Source organism: Leopardus geoffroyi, chromosome E2 (genome assembly GCF_018350155.1).
Source record: "Leopardus geoffroyi isolate Oge1 chromosome E2, O.geoffroyi_Oge1_pat1.0, whole genome shotgun sequence".
NCBI lineage: Eukaryota > Metazoa > Chordata > Mammalia > Carnivora > Felidae > Leopardus > Leopardus geoffroyi.
In genome coordinates, this window is record NC_059335.1 from 33745731 (window position 1) to 33751789 (window position 6059).

Below are 6059 nucleotides of genomic sequence, written 5' to 3' on the forward strand. Positions count from 1 at the left end.
AGTGTTTGTTTTTTAATACTCATAAATGACTGCTGATTCTGTCCTTCCTAAGCATACCGGTTTAGAAAGTTACAGAAACTTCTGTCCTGTTCTGGGTGGGCTCATTATACTTCCTCCCAGTGCCTATGGCTTTGTTTCACTGTGACTCCCTTAGGACAGTGTGGACTTAAATGATGATGGTATTCCTGCCTTGGTAAACACCGGGCCCCAAACCACATGGCCCCTGAGACTTCTGAGTGGCTGCTTGTGCCATATGTCATCGTTCCTTGGACCCACTGCTTTTCCATCCTGGAGTTGTGGCTCCTGTATAACTAGATGATTCTAGCCTTGAATGTGTCTTTCCCGTCCCTAAATACTCTTGGGTCAGCTATAAAATGAGTTGCCTGTTTTTCTTTAAGAGAACAGATGCTAAAGGCCATATCAAAATACCAAGAGGCTCTCCATTTTGTTACATTCTCTTCCCTGAACTGGTGTGAGGCTTATGTGACAACTACCACCTATACGTGGGGGTGTGTACGAGGGGGGGTAGTGGTCGCCGCGTCATTAGCTGCAAGATGCTGTTCTCGTTCCAATACTGTCTTTTCGTTTCCTCTCTGTTTTTTTACATTGATTACCAACTGTTACTGTAGCTTTTATTTGGGATTTTATTAATCAGTAGGAAAAGCATTGGGCTTTTATCTTCTTTAATCTCCTAATACTTTGAGTACTCCCTCTAAAGTTGGCGTTTAAATGAAGAGAATGAGGTTCACTTCCTTTAGGTTGATGGTTTCAAGATTTTTTTGATTTTGTACCCCAGATAGATAGTATCTAGATAGATAGTGATAGCTATCTAGAAATTTTACACATGTACGAATATTCAGTATTGTCACAAAACACTAATTTTTCTCGGGTGAGATGAAAAAGAAGTACCTAGAACTAGCTCTAACGTCTTCCCACACACACACACACACACACACACACACACACACACACACACACAGTACCGGGCCAGTTTACATGCGTACTGTTTATTTGGTGTTTTTTCAGTTTATTTATTTTGAGAGAGAGACAGGGAGAGAGCCAGCAGGGGAGGGGCAGAGAGGAAGAGACAGAATCCCAAGCGGGCTCCGCACTGTCAGATCCATGAGATTGTGACCTGAGCCAAAACCAAGATTCAGACACTTAACCGACTGAGCCACCCAGGCACCCCCTACATGTCTGCTGTTTTGGAGAGCAGAATTCTTTCACCACAAAGGTGCCTGGGTGGCTCAGTTGGTTAAGCATCCGACTTCAGGTCAGATCATGATCTCACAGTTGGTGAGTTCGAGTCCCATGTCGGGCTCTGTGCTGACGGCTCGGAGCCTGGAGCCTGCTTCGGATTCTGTGCCTCCCTCTCTCTCTCTGCCCCTCCTTTACTTGTGCTCTATTTCTCTCTCAAGAATAAATAAACATAAAAAAAATTTTTTTAAAGAATTCACAGCACAGTAACACGTGGGATTACAACAACTTTGTAAATAATGGCTTACATGTCGAAGTTTGCCTTTTCTTTTCAGTTCCTACAGACTGAATAAAGGTCATCCCTACAATATTATTTTCGCTCACTTGCTTTCTGATGTGTTTTCATGAGCAGGAGAGAGGGGGATGAGGTTCTAGTGAACAATCTGTCAGTAGCATAACTGCAAGTGGAAGGCCCAGGGGAAAGCGCCAGGGCGTTTGGAAAAGAGATACTCATGGCCGTAGGTGACATCTAGGAGGCCACCCCACGTTTCCAATTCTGGAGCGCTCAGTCTAACTCTTAGCATACGTACAACGCAAGCGTTAAAATGTGTTTATTAGTTTCTCCTTAACCTCAGTGTGTTTAAGGTCTGCACCACAGCAGAAGCTTCTGTGCTGTACGCAAAAGGATCTCGCCGTCCGAAGGGAGAGACTCCTGGAGGGCCAGGCTCCGACGTTTCCATCAGTTACATCATCGACCGGAAAGATGGTGTGTTCGCAGGGCACTTTTCTGCACTGAAGACACTCAGTGATTGAGAAGCTGGTTTTCCTTAGTACTTCATTCTTCACCTGGATTTTCAGGGCTTAAAGCCAGTGTCAATAGTTGTGGCAAAAGAGGAACTGAAACACGGGCATCTTTTAAATCCTTCTTTCAGGTAAGAGCTGTTGATGTTCACCTGTGTAATAGATGGCATCTTCTCTCTCAACAGTGAACCTCCAATTCTTATCATTCCTTTTAGCAAAGGAAGATTATTCCCCTGCCTCAAAGAGAACAGCTTTATATTTTTTCAGATTATATGAATAATACACGTTCGTTGTGAAGAATTAAAACACGTAAAAATAAAAAGGCAAGCTCATCTGGAGTCGCGCCATCCTGGCACAGCCACTGTGGCGCTTTGTAAGGTACCGACTTGGCTAACCTGAACCACATTTCCCAGAATTCCGTTCCCAGTCAGGGTGAGCCACAAATTCTTGTGCAAGATCTGGGGGGCCCGGATGAGGCGGTAGCCATTTAGTAGCTCACCACGTTGCTTAGCCAGAAGCCCACCTCCTGGTGTGAATCCGCATCTGGGCTGCAACTGTCCCAGCTGCCCCTGGATGTTCAGCATCTCCGTTCGAGGTCTCCCTGCCCGTCCTCTGGGCTTCCAGTTCCCGCACGAGACAATGTGCCTCACAGAGACTGCTCTGCCACTTCCTAGAGCTGCGTAAGGTCAACCCCCCAGAACAAATCCCCTTTACGTGTTAATAATGACGGACATTAAGAACATTTTCGTAGTTATTTGGACAGCATATTAGCATTTGTTAGGAGGAAAAATAAAACGTTCAAGGAAGAACCCTATAATAATCTAACTTCAGTACACTGTTTTAAAGATGTAGAAAATGAAGCCTAGAAGAGAAAGGGGCTGTTTTTTAACCTGGTTTTGAACTTGGCTTTCCTACTGCTCACCAACCACCTTCCAAACTCTACTGAATGTGGTGGTTTCTTTTCCGCAGCGGGGAAAAAAAAATCAATGCCTCGGCTACCTTTCCTAGACCAGCATTTCTTCAGCTAGGAGTTCTGGCTGCCAGGGTCTCTTCAATACCATTATGTACTTACTCGTATATTACTCAAACTGAGTGAGAAAATACAAACCCTGTTAAAAGGGTCACGCTTTGTGACACCAGAGGCAGGCTCTCCAGCCCTAATGAACAGAATATTCCCGCAGAAACACATGATTTCCTCCTCTGATTGATGCAAAGTCAGTCCACATAGACAGCTCTGAAAACTACTTGGGAATTGTCCATGTGGCATCGTTTTAGGAAAAGCAGATTTCTGTACCATACAAATAAAAAGATGAGTCAGGAGCTACAGCATCTAGTGTGGGCAGGGGCCAGATGGGAAAGAGGCAAAATGCAAAACACCAAGCTGCAATGGGTGTCTTACTGTACTTTAGTTTCAAAGTGAAAAGTGGAGATAATTTAGTTCTGTGATCACAGGACTCTGCACTGGCAGATCTGAAACTGCTAATTATAAAATTTGAAACATAAATAATGTTAGAAATCATCCTTGTAAAGCACTTCTAGGGTTGCATAATTGTAAAGTCCCTAGTTCTTTGATTTTTGAAGCCACAGATGGGCTGACTAAAGGCAGGCGATTCCACGGAAAGCAGCGGGTGCCTCTCTGTGCTCGGGGCACTGGCTCGGCACCACTGGGAGGAGAAAGGCGATTGAGACGCAGCCCCTGTTCTCAGTGGAGGATTAACATTTACCTAAACACAGAATGTAATAAGGGTTAAAGAATAGACATGGGAGGGGAAGGGTCTCCTGAGGAGAGAGCATTTGAGCTGAGCCTTGATGTATGTGGATAGGCAGACATGGTGGGAAATGATAAAAACCATACTCTCTAAAATATTGAGTACCGAGGTGCCTGGGTGGCTCCGTCAGTTTAGCGTCTAACTCTTGATTTCGGCTCAGGTCATGATCTCACAGTTCGTGGGGATCAGGCCCCACATCAGGCTCTGTGCTGACAGCGCAGAGCCTACTTGGGATTGGGATTCTCTCTCTCCCTCTCTCAGTAAATAAACTTTAAAAACAATAAAAATAAAAAATATAGAGTACCTTAATCTGGATGTGGGCAGGGTGACTTTATTTAAAAGGATGCTTAAAAAATGACTAAAAAGCTTTCTCCCAGATCCCAGAATCCTCAAGGTCAGCTTTTTTTTTTTTAATCTTTATTTTTGAGAGAGAGAGAGCAAGCAGGGGAGGGGCAGAGAGACATGGAGACAGGCTCCACACCGTCAGCACAGAGCCCAACACGGGATCCGAACCCTCGCCCCAAGATCAGCTTTTTTTTTTTTTTTTTAATTTTTAACATTTTTATTTATTATTTTTTGAGAGACAAGAGTGTGGGTGGGGGAGGAGCAGAGAGAAAGAGGGAGACCCAAAAAATGAAGCAGGCTCCAGGCTCTGAGCTGTCAGCACAGAGCCCGACGTGGAGCTCGAACTCATGAGCCATGAGATCATGACCTGAGCCGAAGTCGGACACTCAGCTGACTGAGCCACCCAGGTGCCCCCCGAGGTCAGCTTTTAAATGAAAGCTCAGTGTTCACTTAAAGCTTCAATAAAATTCAGCAACAAAATGGAGCTTAAGCCGTGACATTTTAGAAGGCACTCAGATTCTATCAGGATAGAAACATGTGACAACAAAACAGAAATAATTGATAACCATTTTTCTCATCCTTAAGTTGAACACGGTGACTTCTGAGAGGAAACAGATGGTAGAATGTTTTATGAACATTTTCACCTGATCCAGTCTTTACATGACTGGGAACAGTCTGGAATAGCAGGAGGGGCCACGGCTCCTTGGTTTCAAACCCACACCACGACTCACCAAGCTGTGAGACTCTAGAAAACATTGTGCCTGGGCTGAGATAACTACTATCAAGAGGATCAAATTATTGTGAAAATAACCTATTTTAACCTGTAAGTCAGGGCTATGTAAAGCTATCTTACTGCAGGTCAGCCCCTTCAAGATTTGCCGTGAGTATTTTTAGGTCTAAGAAGGAAGTTTTTTGGCTGAAGAACAACAGAATGACCTTTGATGAGATTATTAGGATCCCTAAAAATGAGTAGTGTCATGCAATTAAAACCAACACCAACTAGAGATTTTAATCCCAAAAGCTACAGGTTAGATTATGGTCATGATAGAAAAAGAAAAGAATAGGACTCGAATTTTGCCAGTAGCTCTGTGACTCTGGCAAATAATCCCCAAACCTCAGTTTCCTCACCTTTGAAGCACCTGTAAAATGTTTTTCTACTCCAGGGATTATGAAAAAGAACACAGCATATATGGGTCTTTTGAGCTTATAAATTGAAAATGCAAATTAAAGGTATTAGAGGGCACAGTCTCATAAAAATTAGGATTCCACAAAGCTCCCATTTCAGAAATAGAAGAGGTCATTCAAAATTAATTTACCACAAGAGGATGGCTTCACTTCCCCGCTACTTAGGAATGCTGTTAAGATGTGAAAACGATGAATATTTTATTTTTTTATTTTTTTTAAATATAATTTATTATCAGGTTAGCTAACATACAGTGTATAACAGTGTGCTCTTGGCTTTGGGAGTAGATTCCCATGATTCATCGCTTACATACAACACTCAGTGCTCATCCCAACAAGTGCCCTCCTCAATGCCCATCACCCATTTTCCCCTCTCCCCACACCCCCCCCCCATCAACCCTCAGTTTGTTCTCTGTATTTAGGAGTCTCTTATGGTTTGTCTCCCTCCCTCTCTAAACTATTTTTCCTCTTCCCTTTCCCCATGGTCTTAAGTTTCTCAAATTTCACATGAGTGAAAACATGATATCTGTCTTTCTCTTATTTCATTCAGCATGATACCCTCCAGCTCCATCCACATTGTTGCAAATGGCAAGATTTCATTCTTTCTCATTGCCAAGTAGTATTCCATTGTATATATAAACCACGTCTTCTTTATCCATTCATCAGTTGATGGACATTCAGGCTCTTTCCATTCCTCAAAAAACTAAAAACAGAACTACCCTACAACCCAGTAATAGCACTACCAGGAATTTATCCAAAGGATAC